This window comes from Schistocerca serialis, chromosome 12 (assembly GCF_023864345.2).
Source record: "Schistocerca serialis cubense isolate TAMUIC-IGC-003099 chromosome 12, iqSchSeri2.2, whole genome shotgun sequence".
Classification (NCBI taxonomy): Eukaryota; Metazoa; Arthropoda; class Insecta; order Orthoptera; family Acrididae; genus Schistocerca; species Schistocerca serialis.
This window is the reverse complement of record NC_064649.1, coordinates 2327499-2344005: the sequence shown is the minus strand read 5'-3', so window position 1 is coordinate 2344005 and position 16507 is coordinate 2327499.

Below are 16507 nucleotides of genomic sequence, written 5' to 3'. Positions count from 1 at the left end.
TGAAGCTACTCTACAATACATTACTTTTTCAAGAAGTTGGGTAAGGCAGTCAGAAGAGAGATTGGGTGGTAGTTGTTGACATCAGACGTATCCCCTTTTTTATGCATTGGTTTAACAGTGGCATACGTCAGTCTATCTGGGAAAATACCCTGCTTGAGAGAGCTGTTACATACGTGGCTAAGAATCCCACTTATCTCTTGGGAACAAGCTTTTATTCTCCTGCTGGAAATGCCATCAATTCCAAGTGAGCTTTTATTCGTGATAGAGTTTATTATCTTCCTAATTTCTGAAGGAGAGGTGGGTGGAATTTCAATTGTGTCAAATTGCGTGGGTAAGGCCTCTTCCATTAACTGTCTTGCTGCTTTTAATGAACATTTAGATCCTATTTTCTGTACAACATTTAAAAAATGATTATTAAAATGTTATCGACTTCCGGCTTGTCGTTTGTCAAGTTTCCATTCGCTCTGATGGTAATGCCGTCATCCTGCACTCTCGGTTGCCGTGTCTCCCTTGTAATAATATTCCAAATTGTTTTGATTTTGTTATCAGAGGTATTAATCTCAGACATGATGCACAAGCTTCTGGACTTTTTAATAACCTTTCTTAATGTAGCACAGTCATTTTGATAATATTTGGCTGTTTCTGGGTCATTACCCTTTCTTGTTGTTAGACACAGTTCGCTTTTGTGGTTACAAGATATTTTTATTCGTTTAGTAAGCCAAGGTTTTTTGCATGGTTTCTTATAATTAGATTTAACTACTTTCTTGGGGAAACAGTTTTCAAATTCTCTTACAAGTGTATCATGAAATAAGTTATATTTTAAATTAGCATTGGGTTCCTCGTAGACCTCATCCCAGTCTAACTGCTGAAGATTTTCCCTGAAATTTCTAATTGTTGGGTCATTAACTGAACGCACAACTTCGGAGTTAGCAGGCAGTTAGTCTGCGAGTCAATTGAAAACCAGGGGCAGACGAGTCCACTGGTCATCTATAGTCTGCGTTAAATCATCATCTGTGGGAGCAAAAATACGTGGCTAAAGTTCCATCGAGGCCACAAACGGTCTTGTTCTCTGAAACTTTGTGACAGAGCATGTTTAGGTTTCAAAGCCGCTAGTGTGGTCAGCACTTTATCACCCCTAGCATATCTCAATTTGATTTGGCCGAAGCTGTCTGTTAATAGCACTCATCGGGTTTGCCACCAACGGCCCTGCTGCAGTGGCAAAAACCGGGTCGCTTCGTATCAGCGAAGTTAGCGCTGTCGAGCTAGGCTGGGTGACCGCCGGGCGGGCTGCACGCAGCCCTCGTGAGGCCAGTTGGGGAGTTACTCGGTTGAGAAGCAGCTGACAACAGCCCGAAAAGCCCTTCCACATCCGCATCCAAATGCCACACTAGGCGATTTGCTCCAGGGAAGGTCAACGATTTTTGTCGCGCCGTAAATGAAACTCCTTATTGCAAACGGAAGGTGGCACATTGGGCTGTAATTGTCGCTCCCTTAAGTTTCCGCGCGGGACTGTCGCAGCTGAATGGGCCCGGGCCTATTTTCGGCGCGGCAATAATCTTCGGCATCCCTGCCACACGACAGACTGTTGTTATCACCAGTCGCGCAGCAGCCACATGGATACTGCACGCACTTCTGTTTCGTCGTTCCAATGGATCATTTGGACAGTGAACTGAGAATAACTGAGTTGGAGGAATATCCCCGTCTCTACAACATAAAATCGCAAGATTATAAAGATCGTCTGCTGAAAACAGAAGCATGGAAGAAGGTGTGTGCAGATGTTGTTGGGGCTGAGAAGTGGAACTCGTTATCACTGGATGCACAAAATGCAATTCGTAAGATGATACACGTACGTACTTGTATATAGGTCCACGCGAAGTTTCATAGGAATCGGCGTAACTTTCGCCTAGACTAAAAAAGTAATTTCTATTTTTCCTTCTCCCTCTAATAATTTGACTTGCATACAAACTTGTTGCGCAAAAACAATTTAATTAATTGTGTTGAAACTTTGCCTTATTTAATTTAATGTTTTTAGAGGTATTTTCAGACTGTTTTCAATATTTGAAAAAAGTTGAATTTGTACAAATATTTCTTACTAATATCGCAATCCAAATTACCTAAAGTAAAAAAGTAACAGTTATGAGGACACAGTTGAAAAAAAATCGAGAACTTAAGGTTTCATGGAAGAAGTTATTTCAAAAGTTGAAAGGGAAACTACAAAGGGTTGTTTGAAAGAACGGTATTCTTGTGAGTGCACTCGTAGCATTATGTACTTAAGTCATGAACCAAATGGTTCAAATGGCTCTGAGCACTATGGGACTTAACATCTTAGGCCATAAGTCCCCTAGAACTTAGAACTACTTAAACCTAACTAACCTGAGGACATCACACACATCCATGGCCGAGGCAGGATTCGAACCTGCGACCGTAGCAGTACCGCGGTTCCGGACCGCAACGCCTAGAACCGCACGGCCACCGCGGCCGGATAAACCAAATAGTGTAACATGACAATGTGAACATGAAATGTACGAACTATTAATACAACTAAGTACAGCTTATGAAAACAATGACATCCTCAATAGTCCTACGTTTTCCATAGATTCCAGAGAACAGGTTAAAGTACCTTCAAACCGATACCCATCATGCTTCCACACAAAGTTATGCAGAACGCAACAGGTTTTTGTAATACTTTCAGCCAATATGGCCCTGTGGAAAATTCGCCGTTTGTAAGCAAGGACCCCAAACGAACATTCTACTACACGCCTTACTCTACTCAGCCTATAATTGAACACTCTCCTCGAGAATGTGAGTGATTTTCTTGCAAAAGGCCGCATTAAGAGTTTTTCAAGAGCAAAACATTCGTCACTTATAAATACGAAAGGTACATTTTCATTGTTTGGTTCATTAGTCAAAGGTTTGGCGTCTGATAAAGGTAACCTTCCAATATAAGTGCTCTTCGGAAGTTAGTTCGTGTCCATAACCTCCTATATCAACGTATCAGAAGCAATAGCTACTATCTGCAACTGCCATAAGCACTACGGAATGATACTGTGTATGGCAAAAAAATTCACTTCCACTATTTCAGGGCTTCACCAACCGCACGTACTTACAGTGAGGAAAATTTGTGGTTTTCTCAAATTTCAGAGCTATTTCTTATAAGTCATTTTTCCTTGGCATTGGTTGTAAGCAGTTCCAAATTTCTCTGGATGTATCTTCAATTATAGATGCAATAGTTGAGCGTCCTAGTAAAAACTCAAAGTGCAGGGACTTCATGGAGCATCCCATTCCAAGACACCTGTTATAAATAAATAGAGTATAAAACACAATATCAGGTTGATGGAAATTAATTAATTTTCATTAGCAGGTGTAAGAATAATTATTTTTACGTTCCGTCAAGGAAAGACGTACAAAAACGGTGGAAAAATATGCGTGATGCATACAGTCGCAGCCTGTAAGAATTACAAAAAAAAAAAATAAAGAGTGGCAGCGCAACGACTAAAAAAAAAAAAAAAATCTACTATAGACAGATGTCTTTCCTGCAAGAAGCCATGGAACTGAGGCAGTAAGTAAAAGCTTTCTTCTGCAATTTTGTAACATTTAAATGTATTTCTAATGAATATGGTAGTTAATTACCTACTCAGTACCGACTTACTATCTGCTTATCTCATCACACAATTTGCACAGTACAAAGTGGCATGTGGGATTTGCAGTGATGTTTCTTTTAATTTCAGGAGCTCAGGAAATATGAATGATGCCTGTGTTCTTGAAGATGACGAAACGGAAAAGCACCTTTAATACAGTGCACCGCCACCTAACACTGCTGCTAAGCCGTCCTCTGCTAGAGCAAATAAAAGGAAACTTCGGGGCCTATTTGAAACTGAGTTGATAAAAGAGTTTTAACACACCGTTCAACTTGTGCCGTACCAGAAAAGGATACCGATGAGTTGTTTTTGCATATCTTTTGCATTGCTTAAAAGAAATGACTGCCGACGATAAACTAGACTTTCAAATAAAAACATTACAGTTAGTAAAATCTTACAGCCGAAGGACTGCAGAGAGTCGTCAGGTACGTCGACATCTACAAGCACACCTGAGAGCCCATTCACTTATTTTTCGCCAGTTACTGGACTGTCGGATGAAGACTCGATCTTGCCATTTGAAGAATATTACAAGCGATTAGACAGCTCAAAATGGTTCAAATGGCTCTAAGCACTATGGGACTTCTCGTCTGAGGCCAGCAATCCCATAGACTTAGAACTACCTTAACCTAACTAGCCTAAGGACATCACACACATCCATGCCCGAGGCAGGATTCGAACCTGCTACCGTAGTAGCAGCGCGGTTCCGGACTGAAGCGCCTAGAACCGCTCGGCCACATGGGCCGGCGATTAGGCAGCTGACATGAACTTGTAAACTCTTTCTTTGTAATCTAGTTTGTGTTAACGTTATGTCAAGTGTATGTTCATGTCCATTAGTTAAAAAACGCACCTCAATGTTACTGCAAGTTTTTCTTCCGTATCAACACAGTCAGGTAATTTGGTATCCTCCTTTTGTAAGTTAGTTTCTATATTCGAGAGCAGTAAGTCGGAAGATGCTACGGACATGCGGTAGTAATCAAAGAATTTCTCCCGATAACTCCTAAGTTTCTTGTATAACAACACAAAGTTTCCTTCACTTTGACGGTTCATAATAATTGGATGAATCCACCATTTTCGTTGGCGGTTACGCCTCCTGCGACGTCGAACTACTATAATGCTACTGCAGCTAAATATTTCATCTCTGATGACAGGTCATCATGGACGGTATCTCTCGTGGCTTGTTGCAACACAACTGCAGAAGCCACCGATTTTTGTCGCTAGTGCGTCACCCAGTTTCTTCGGCGCGACTTCGTCCGCCGCGATTATAATCGTTTGCAAGTGTGACACCCTTGGCGACTATTTCAGCCGTGATTATTACCGAAGGGAGAAAATCGCCTAATGTGGCATTAGCTTACCATTGAGGATGACACGGCGGTCGGTCGGTACCTTTGGGCCTCCCGTCTACTTTAAGCTCGCACTCGGCAACTGCGCTTTAGAGTTGTGTCGTGTTCGGAACAACGCTGCCAGCTAGGCGGCAACCAATTGCCGATGCAGATCGCCTATCTGTTGCATTCCTTTTCAGTCGTTCTGTGAACGGGTAGCCTTGTTTTATTACGATGGTCATTTCTGCCTACGTCTGGGGTGGACAACAATTTCGCGTTCGGAGGAAAAAGTTGGTGATCGGAATTTCTTGAAACGATCTCGTCGGAACTAAAAAGTCGTTTTAACGATTGCCAACACGCCTCGTCTATTAGATTCGTGACTCACTCTTCCGCAGTTCGCAGTTACACAAAATGAGCCGCCCTTCTTTGGATTTCTTCGATGTCTTCTATCAATCCTGTCTGATACGAATCCCATACTGCGCAGAAGAAGGCGGACAAGCGTAGTGTAGGCAATCTCTTCAGTAGGTGTGCTTCATTTTGTAAGTGCTCTACCAATGAAGTGCGGCATTTGGTTGGCTGTCCCGATAACATTATCTATATGGTTGTTCCAAATTAAGTTACGATTGTAGCTCCTAAGAATTTAGTTGAATTGACAGGCTTTAGATTTGCGTGATTTATAGTGTAGCCTAAATTTAGCGGATTGGTTATAGTACTATTCACATGGAGAACTTCACATTTTTCATTACTTAGTGTCAACCGCCAATTTTCGAGCCATACAGATATCTTGTCCAAATCATTATGCAATTGGTTTTGATTTTCTGGTCACTTTACAACACGGAAAATGAAGGCATCACCTGCAAAGAATCTAAGAGCGCTGCTGAGAAGACTAGGAACGGCGAAGGCCGTACGACCCCCGCCATCACCGCTGGCGTTGCGCTCAGTGTGACGTCACGCAGAGTGGGACTGCGTGCTGCGCCCACAGAATCGAGACGCACGGCCAGCTATGTTTCTCAAGCGATCTTACAAAATCTTTTCGGTAAAAAAAAAAAATTGATTTTTACTTGTAGTTTCATATTTCAGCTTAAAGGTGAAGTTCCCATCGTTTCGTTAGTGGTCTTAGTTACCGTGATATTTCACATATAAGTAACGTATTCGAAAACGTTGCAATGAAAAACAGGGTCGCTACGTATTTGCGTTTGGTGCATATTAGACCTTATGTTGCTGTGTATGAAACGTAGATAACATTTTGAATTTTTCTTTAAACTTAGGCGAGGGTCAATATACCCAGTGGTTATAATTAAACTATCCCTACTTCACACATTACAACACGGAAACTAATTGCCGTACCAGTACCAAACTCGGTAGCACCGATGTCCAGAGTGTGGGGTGCACGACTTCCACCTCCATCCAGTTCCAGCTGTGGCCACCAGGTGCCGTAGTCGGTCATCGTGGTTCCTAGTGTCACACGCACTCGACCAGTCGCAGTGAACTTGTTGGGGTGTCAACACGAGCCTCGGCAACAGGAGCAGGGCATTACTGGTGAAGCTCTGTCATCTAAACAACAGTAATGCTGCAGCTGCACTTTGAGGATATCGCCGGCTGAAAGGATTACGGAAGGGTCCTCCTCCTCCACCTGTCGTGCAGAGCTGAAGAAGTTCGAATCGACCGGAGAAGAGGCCGACGACCGCTCGGACCTCAAGTGATCGATGAAATCGCTGTCGCTACGGCAGACGACGCTGCGCGCAATTCCCGATCGTCGAGCAGTGCGCGTGCTGTGTCACGATCCCGTGTCCTCTGTCCAGAAGGTGCTTCGAGCCATTCTCAAACGTTATTCGTACAAAATCCGTACGGTACAGTAACTTGCACCACAGGACGCACAACGACGTGTTGACTTCCCTCTTCACCTTCTCACAAGGACTGAGTTTACGAGGACTGGCCTCAGACCGTCCTACGGACAGACGAAACTCATTATATCCTCTGACGGGTGAGGCGAACACACAGAACTGCCGAGTGTAGGTATCTTCACCTCCAGTGACTGTGTACGAAGTTCCTCAGTATGACGAACGTGTCACCGTACGGTGTGGCTTCACGGCTATGTTCATCATTGGTCCATTCCTTTTTGAACGAGTTGGCGCTCGATGATCAAAGACGTGCAGCGTAACTGACCAGCGTTACTGCGATACGGTTGGCCGGCATGTCACACCCGCCCTACAGGAGAGAGAAGCATCGAACTCGACAGTTTTCGTGCACGATGGGGTCCGACGTCCGTGAAGTTCACCTGCTTCTCCAAAACACATTTGGAAACGATCGAACTGTCAGCCGATCGTTTGCAGATGCTTGGCCGGCACGATCACCTGCTCGCACTCCCTGTGGTTTCTGGTTGTGGCGCTACCTGAGGGACGGGCTTTACCAGGGGAACATTCCCACATGTGCTGATCTGAAGTGCAGCACATCAAGAGACGTAGCCAGCATACCTACGGACCTGCTTCGTTCCGATGTGCAGAATGCAGTCCTGCGCTTTCAGACTCTTCTGGACACTGGTGGGCGCCATATCGAGACCCTTTTGTAGAAGTAATGGTACCGGTGTGGAATGGTACGACTGACCGCAGCAACACGTCAAAAGTGTTTCAATTGAATTAATTCGACATTAAATCTCTTCTCCATGTCCTTGACATTAATGCTACCAAGTTTGGTACCCGTACAATAATTAATTTCCGTATTATAACATGTTAAATAGGGAATGTTTAATTATAACCACCCGGTATGTCTACAGTCTCGAGAAATAGGATTTTACGTAGCACGTTTACTTTCGAACGCATGCGCACAGGTATGAGATATTCATAAAATGATATTTCGTTAACTGTTGGAGATATCGAAACGAGATTTTGGCAAATGATAGCATGTAAGGAGCAGAGTACTGAGTACTTTTCCGTCTGTTTAACATATGGAACTTTGTCTATAGCCATACAGCGGAAACTACAGTTTTCATTTTATTTTTCCAAATCTGTACTGCAGTTTTTTAAGACTCATAAGCAGCTAGTGAAAATTTCCTAGGATGAAAGACACTAAATTTCTTTTCTTGAGACCAGAGGCAGATTTTGAGTCTCTCCTAAGTTTATAGAAAAATTCAAAATGTTAGCTACATTTCATACTTAGCAACATATGGTCTAATATCCACCAAACGCAAATTCATAGCAACCATTATTTTTCATTGCAACGTTATGGAATCTGTTACTTGTATGTGAAATATCACGATAACTATGAGCGCTAATGAAATGATGGACGCTTCACCGAGAAGTTGACACATAAATGTACAAGCAAAATGGAAATCAATTCTTTTTACCAAATAGATTGTGTAAAATCGCTTGGGGACGACAGCAGGGAGGTGAGCTCGCTCTTCATGACGTCACACCGCAGCCTTCTCTGTAAGTGATGGCGGTTCAACACATCCTCAGGGAAATGCCAGATATCACTTCTGTTTTACCTGACGACATTCTGCCAGTTGCTACGAACTGTGATCTCTGTGACAGAAAATCGCGAATCCAGACCCACAACTGAGATGATTACTACTGTATACTATTTGGCAATTTTTTTAAAAAATCGTAATACGTAAACTAGACACTTTTAGTCCTTAGACTAAGCGGATAATATAGTCGTACAGGACCAAACAAAACTCAATCAAACAAGCGAACGTATCACTCTAAATGGAACGAAATCGACAGATGCAATTTAGGGTGTACCCCAAGGGAGTGTTACATAGTAAGGACTGTTTGCATCAAATATACAGGGTGTTACAAAAATGTACGGCCAAACTTTCAGGAAACATTCCTCACACACAAAGAAAGAAAATATGTTATGTGGACATGTGTCCGGAAACGCTTAATTACCATGTTAGAGCTCATTTTATTACTTCTCTTCAAATCATATTAATCATGGAATGGAAACACACGGCGTGTTCAAAATGTCCTCCGTTAGCGAGGATACATGCATCCACCCTCCGTCGCACGGAATCCCTGATGCGCTGATGCAGCCCTGGAGAATGGCGTATTGTATCACAGCCGTCCACAATACGAGCACGAAGAGTCTCTACATTTGGCACCGGGGTTGCGTAGACGAGAGCTTTCTAATGCCCCCATAAATGAAAGTCAAGAGGGTTGAGGTCAGGAGAGCGTGGAGGCCACGGAATTGGTCCGCCTCTACCAATCCGTCGGTCACCGAATCTGTTGTCGAGAAGCGTACGAACACTTGGACTGAAATGTGCAGGAGCTCCATCGTGCACGAACCACATGTTGTGTCGTACTTGTAAAGGCACATGTTCTAGCAGCACAGGTATCCCGTATGAAATCATGATAACGTGCTCCATTGAGCGTAGGTGGAAGAACGAAACTAAAATGAGCTCTAACACGGAAATTAAGTGTCTCCGGACACATGTCCACATAACATCTTTTCTTTATTTGTGTGTGAGGAATGTTTCCTGAAAGTTTGGCCGTACCTTTTTGTAACAGCCTGTATAAATGATTTAGCGGTGAACGTCGGAAGCTACACGACGCCGCTCGCAGACAACGCCGTTGTCCACAGGAAGGCCTGCAGAGGGGCGGTGCCCGGCACCGGACCCTGAAGTGTAAACACGGCCGGAGGGGCCACACCGACCTAAAGTGGAATAAACTAAACTGAACTGAACAGGCGTCCGAGGCCCAACGGTTCCGATGCGCCGCCGTGTCATCCTCAGCCCACCCAGGCATCACTGGATGCACGTGGTCAGCACGCCGCTCTCCCGGCCGTACGCCAGTTTACGAGACCGGAGCGGCCACTTCTCAGTCGAGTAGCTCCTCAGTTTGCCTCTCGAGGGCCGAGTGCTCCTCACTCGGCGACAGCAGTCGGCAGAGCGGCTAGACACCCGTCCGAGTGCCAGCCCAACCCGACAGCGCTTAACATCGGTGATCTGACGGGAACCGGTGTTACCGTTCCGGCGAGGCCGTTGGCCACCTAAAGTGGAATGAGGACGTAAAACTAGCTGTAGGATAAGTAGATGACAGACTACGTTTCGCTGGCAGGATCTCGAGGAAATGTAAGCCATCCAGGAAAGAAATGGTTTACAAAACGTTAGCGCAAGCGATTCTCGAGTATTGTTCGTTGTTGTGAGATTTAGCAGGTAGGATTAATCGAAAAGGTAGAGAACACCGAGGAAGAGCGGGGCGTTTCGTCAGCGAATCGTTTAGTCGGCACGACGGCGTTACGTGGATGCCCGACAGACTGCGATGGCAGACAATACAAGACGAGCTCTGAGCCAGACGCCCTATAGCGTGCATTCCCGTGACCTCAAACAACCGCCATTTGCGACTCGGGTGGTACCAGCCGAGAGCCCATTGGAGGGCAGGGTGGACTTGGGTCGTATTTTCTGACGAAAGCTGGTTCTGCCTCGGTGCCAGTGATGGCCGTGTGTTGGTTAGAAGGAGACCAGTTCGGGGCCTGCAAGCGAACCGTCTGCGTGCTAGGCGCACTGGACCTGCACCTGCAGTTACGGTGTGGGGTGCGACTCGGTAGAACACGGGGGCGTTGTTGCGGTTACCGCACGCACCCTGACTGCAAATCTGCACGTCAGTCACGTGATTCGACCCGTCGTGTTGCCATTCCAGGGGGTGTTTTCCAACAAGTTAACGCTCGCCCGTACACCGCTGTCGTAACCAAGAGTGCTCTACAGTGTCGACGTGTTGGCGCGGCCTGCCGAACCGACACATCTGTCTCCAGTCGGCCACACACGGAACACACAACTCCAGCGTCATCGGCAAACACCACTCACCGTCCCCGTATTGACCGATCAGGTGCAACTGGCTCGGAACTCTATCCCACAAACTCACATCCGGCACCTGTGAAACACAATTCGTGCACGTTTGCGTACTTCATTTCGATATTGTCGCTGCTACAGCGGTTGTTAATGTACCAGAATTTCGGATTTGCAATGGCTTACGTCGCGCTTACATTAACTTGTCAGCTCAGAACGTTAATCACTTAAATGCGTTACCTAGACTAATGTATTCCCCAAGTTTCATTACCCTACATTAATTATTTTTTGCTGTTGCGATTTTTTTCCGTCAGTGTAAGTGTTCGTGTACTCGTTCTCGATATTTTCTGGAGCATTTTAAGGCCACTTCGACTTGACAGGTTTATCCGCTATACTCACTAAACGGATTCTTTACACCATTATTCCCGCGTAAACAACAATAATATGGCTCTGTTTTCAATGCAGAATTGTGAAGCAGTCAGTTTACACACATACGGCTCCCGAACCTCTGGTTTATTCGATTACCGACAGTGGCGAGCCCCGCAGCAGCGGAACTCGCAGCCGGAATGCAATTTCTACGTTTCCTGCCCGCTGGTGGTGACGTCAGCTCAGTGGTTCTTATCTGCACTAACTATTCTGAAAAAACTGTAGCTTCAGAGAGGCAGAAAATCCTGTTGCGCGCAGGATCTAATAGTACAGGAGCGTGAGTCTGTTACAGCCGCTTGATGCGGTTGTTGGGCACCTCGCCAGAGAGGCTGCTGCGGCAGGGGACGAAACTCGGAGGGGAACTCCAAGTTCGGACTGCACACGTGTGGCGGTCAGGGGCTGCGAGAAGCACCTGGCTCGACACAACGACAATACGTGCTAGTACAGGGCAGCAGACGCAGCAAGCGAAATTTATTACTGGACCGAGCATTTCTTGGTAGGGAGGTCGCTGAATGTTACCAAGGGCGGAGAATCGTCGACTGAACAAGAAGTGAATTCGGGCTTATTCAGGGAAGTGTGACGGACACCTGCTGTTCGCGTTGTATCTTAATGACGTGGGACACATTATCAATGGCAACTTCAGAGCTGTCTCAAATGACGCAGTTAGCTATAATGCAAAACTGTCTGAAAAAAATCTGCACAAGTATTATAAAGACATTTATACAAGGCGATTCACGAAGTTATGCAAATATTTTAATATGCTATTCTAAAACTAAAAGTAAAGGTTCATATAAACATAGGTCCGCAAATGTTTAGTTACGGAATTGTGGCTAATAAAAGATTTTTGCCCTAAATTTAGCAACTTCGCTAATACGAAGTAATCGCAAAACTGTACGAGGTTAAAGTAAAGCACCATTCCATTTATTCTGTTGTTATTGGTCTGGTGAATGTAATAAAACACGTCCCAGACGTGTATCTGCAGTAGTTTTTCAGAACACAGGCGACGAAACTTGGTGCTATGCCAGTGGAAGACTTCAAGTTCGCCTCGTCCCAAAAAAGCTCTTCAGGTGAAGTCAAACATTAAAACTATGGTGATTTCTTTTTTCGATTTGAGAGGAGTCGTCCATTCAGACCTTGTTGCGCGGGGTCGGACAGTTAAGCAGGGTTTCTACTGGGAAGTTTTGAAACGATTGTGCAGCGGTGTGCGACCTGATTCACACAGCCCCGTCTGTACGACAGTTCTTGACCAAAGCTGTTCCTCAGCACTCCCCCCCCCCCCCCCCCCCCCCCCCACCTTCCCATACTCAACCGACCTTGCCCAGTGAGATTTTTTGTTTGTTTCGTTTCCTGCAATGGAAAGAGACACGAATGGAAAGCGTGTGGCTGATGTTTCTGTGGTGAAGTAAGAACGACATAGGCGCTGTCAAGTTTCACAAAATATAAATGTTTTAAAAAATGGAATAATAGGTTAGAAATGCGTATTAGTGAAAGTGGAGAGGACTTTGAAGGGGACTGATTTGTGCTTAAAATGTGAATGAATAAGTTAAAAAATTAGTTCGATTTCTCTCGGGTACCCACTCGTACGAGGGTTACTCAGAAAGTAATGCATCGCGTTTTTTTCCTTCAACAATTCCATATCGGTCGTAATGAGGATTACACATGTGAAAGAATGGTGTTTTATCCACACACTATATTTTTCCACATAATCTCCATACCATTCCACGCCATTCCTCCAGCACCAAACTAGGGCGTGTATGCCATGTCGTTACCAATCCTCGTCCTGTTCGCGGAGCCAGTGCTTCACTGTGTGAATCACCTCCTCATCGTCCTCAAAATGTCTTCCGCGAATGGCATCCTTTAATGGCCCAAACAAGTGGAAGTCCGAGTGGGGATAGGTCAGGCTGTAGGGTAACACTGTACGACCCTGTTTTTCGTTGTGTTCAGCAGCCCTCTGACTTGTGTGGGGCCGACAGTTATTGTGTTGCAGCAAAACATCTCCTCGGTTGATGTGCTACCCAAGTCGCCGGAAGCGCGTCTTGAGTTTTGTTAATGTGTTGACATACCCTTCCCCTCAGCTTCAGTACTTTGCATCAGATCAAGACAAATGTTTTTTCTGTGCGATTTGTATCCACCGTTAGACACTGCGGGACCCATCTTGCACACACTTTTGAATATCCGAGAGTGTGGATAATTGCATCCACGCTTCCTTTGCCGATTGACAGATGCAGCACCAACTGGCGAGTCGTAATGCGTCTGTCGTGCAACGTGTCAGGACGCGACAGCCGTGGACGGTCTCCCCGACCGCTGCACGTATCACTCCTGCAGGGATCAGGTAGGTGAGATTAGACCACTTTCCTTCTCTCGTATTGTTACATTCCATCCTGGATTTTCCACTGTTTGATTTAAACATGTCAGTAAGTGTTCTTTGAGAATAGTGATCATTAAGACTGGTCAATTTATTATGCGTTCCTAACTCAACCCTAAGTTATAGGGTAATATTCATACCAATGAAGATGTGCTGAGAAATTGGCAAGAAATTAGCAATGTCAGCTTCAGTTAGTAAACATTTCTACAGGACTGTGGCCCACAATCAACTTTAGCTCACGCAAGTAAAACCACATTTGCTGGAACTTCAGTATAAGAATCAGTTTCATGACTTTCACAGAATGCTTCTTGAAGCACAGCCAAAGAGCCGATCCTACGTGCTTCATCTGTACTTTATGTTTCACCCGTGGATCCTCTTGACACTGGGTTACCAAGACTATCATATCAGTTACTGCAGCAGTGTTTCATTAGCTACATCTTCTATATCAGAATTTCCTCCAAACACTGAATCTTCAGCATTCCGTTCTATAACCTTTTCCCAGCAATTCATTACACTATCAGCCAGAACTTCATATGCCACCGAACTATGCTGCCTCCACGAAGTCATTCTTATAGATCTAAAATAAATATTCTTTAATGTAAGTACAGTGCTTCTAATTATAAAAACAAACTCAGAATTAATAAATACTGTGCCTGTTACATTGGAGCGTGTACATAAACTGTTTTCGAAAAGTTGTGAACTTTCAGCAGTAGTCCTACATCTGCACTGTCAGAGGAAATAATTAATATTATTATTTCAGCAGATAATAATTTTGAGATAATTTATGAAATATTATTATCTACAATGCTCATTCTTCATTACAAGTAACATTTCACAGCATATAATTATTAAAATTGGATGTAACTAGGAAGGAAACTCACGACAATCTATTCGATTATGTGTACAGTGCAGAACAAAACTAGCTGTAAATGTGCTTACAGACAAACCCGATATTGATTTTATACTTTGTAACGCAGGAAGAGTTACTGTGAATTGGATGTAATGTTGCTAGCATCAGAGGAGTAAATCGACAGCTGACTACTGCTAGCTGAACACAAAGCCAGCTCTGAAAGTGAGTGCCCTAAATGCCGTCGGTACATATTTGTACCTTGACTCACTCGGTGTCCGATACCTCGAGCCTGTTGACTTAGTAACGTAAAAATGGTATCCGTACTTATCAGAGAAACTATTGTGTGTATATTAATATTGATACACTTGGTCATTTACCAGTCAATTGAAGGGTTAACGAACCATTCTTCCCTCGCCCCGTACTGTCATGCATTCCACAGTGGTTTGCAGAGTTGAGATGGAGACACAGAACAGAACTAACTAAGCACTTTGTTGAAAATAGCAAACTGGGTTTCATTTCCGTGACACTATTTCTCTTTTAACTACATACACTGACGAAAGAAAAACAGTACATCCTTTTAGAGATTCTCAGTTCACACAAGATTTATTGTTGCAACAGTGCATATGGGGTACACGAAACCATTACATTTACAGATCAATAGAACAAGTAGTTCTGAAGTACCAGGCAACGAACCCTGCCGAAACACGCGTGCTAGTACACAGTGCAGCCTCCACCGGCAGCAATACAGGTGCTTCCGCTGCTGCCCTTAAATGTGACAATCCTGAAGGGTAGCTGTGCTGCCCGGGCATCAGAACATCGCTACACGTGTAAGAATGTTCACGTGACCATTGATACTGGCGTTCTTGCACAACTGGTGCAGCACGTCCAACTCGTGTGGCAGTTCTCAGAAGGCACTGTCCGGCCACAATACCATCCCTTCACACTCACTCAGTCGGCTGAAGAAAGCACAAATGTGTCTCCGTGTCTGCTTGCTTGACGTGTTTGCATCACAATGAGCCTCGTGGCTGTGAGAATTCCGTACTAATGGATAGACACAGATGGCCTTCTGGTAGCTATGCCACACTATACGTTGGCAGGCTATGTTGAAACCACTATCAGTACATCTGCAATCCTCGAGACGGCATTCGTCACCGTAGGATCAAAATCGATGTCATCTTTGCAGGTGTATTAATTTTTTTTCCTGCAGTGTACAAATGATGGTTTAAGACAACTTTAAGAGCCATTATTTACTTATTTTCCTTAAAAGAAAAAGCTGAGGAAAGCATTAAAACACTTTCACACACCCTCCCAGTGTGAAATAATTATAAGATCCACTGTCAGCCACAGTTTTATTGCTGAACAAGCTCTCACCAGTATGTTTCAGAAATTGATAACTGTACTCATTGAGATTCGTACTACTTGTCGAGACATTTCTGAAAGTCACCGACAAAATATTTTGGGCAACTTCACACACATCTATCAGACATTCTCTGTGCAGTTCAGCATTTAACTGCAAGGTCTCGTACCTCGAGGAGGAAATTTTCACAGTAAAGACGGTGACCGCAGGCACACGGTCGAGGAAGAAAACCCGATTCTGTCGGCCTTCCTCTGGCAGTGGCAGGTCGGCTCCTGTGCGTGAAACCTGCAGGATCGCGGGTCTCCAATGTCATTTTCCCAGAGTTACGTTTTGCTTCGGTCTCTCCTTTCATTCGGCTGACTGGTTTGTCCAGCTGAAAAAAAAAAAAAACTTTTTGTACAAATCGTAATATCAGGAAACACACTTAAAATTTCTATATCTAGATCTACATCCGTTCTTTGCAAACCACCACGAAATGCACAGCACAGGGTTCATCCCATTGTACCAGTTATTAGGGTTTCTTCCCGTTTCGTTCGTGTACAGAGCACAGGAAGAATGACTTCTAGAATGCCTCTGTGAGTGCAGTAATTATTCTAATCTTACCCTAACCATTCCAATGTGAGTATATCCATAGAGTCGTCGTTTAAAGCCAGTTCTTGAAACTTTTGCAGCAAACCTTTTTGGAATAGTTTACATCTATATTCAAGAATCTACCAGTTCAGTTTCCTCAGCATCACTTTAAGACTTTCTCACGGGTCAAACAAACCTGT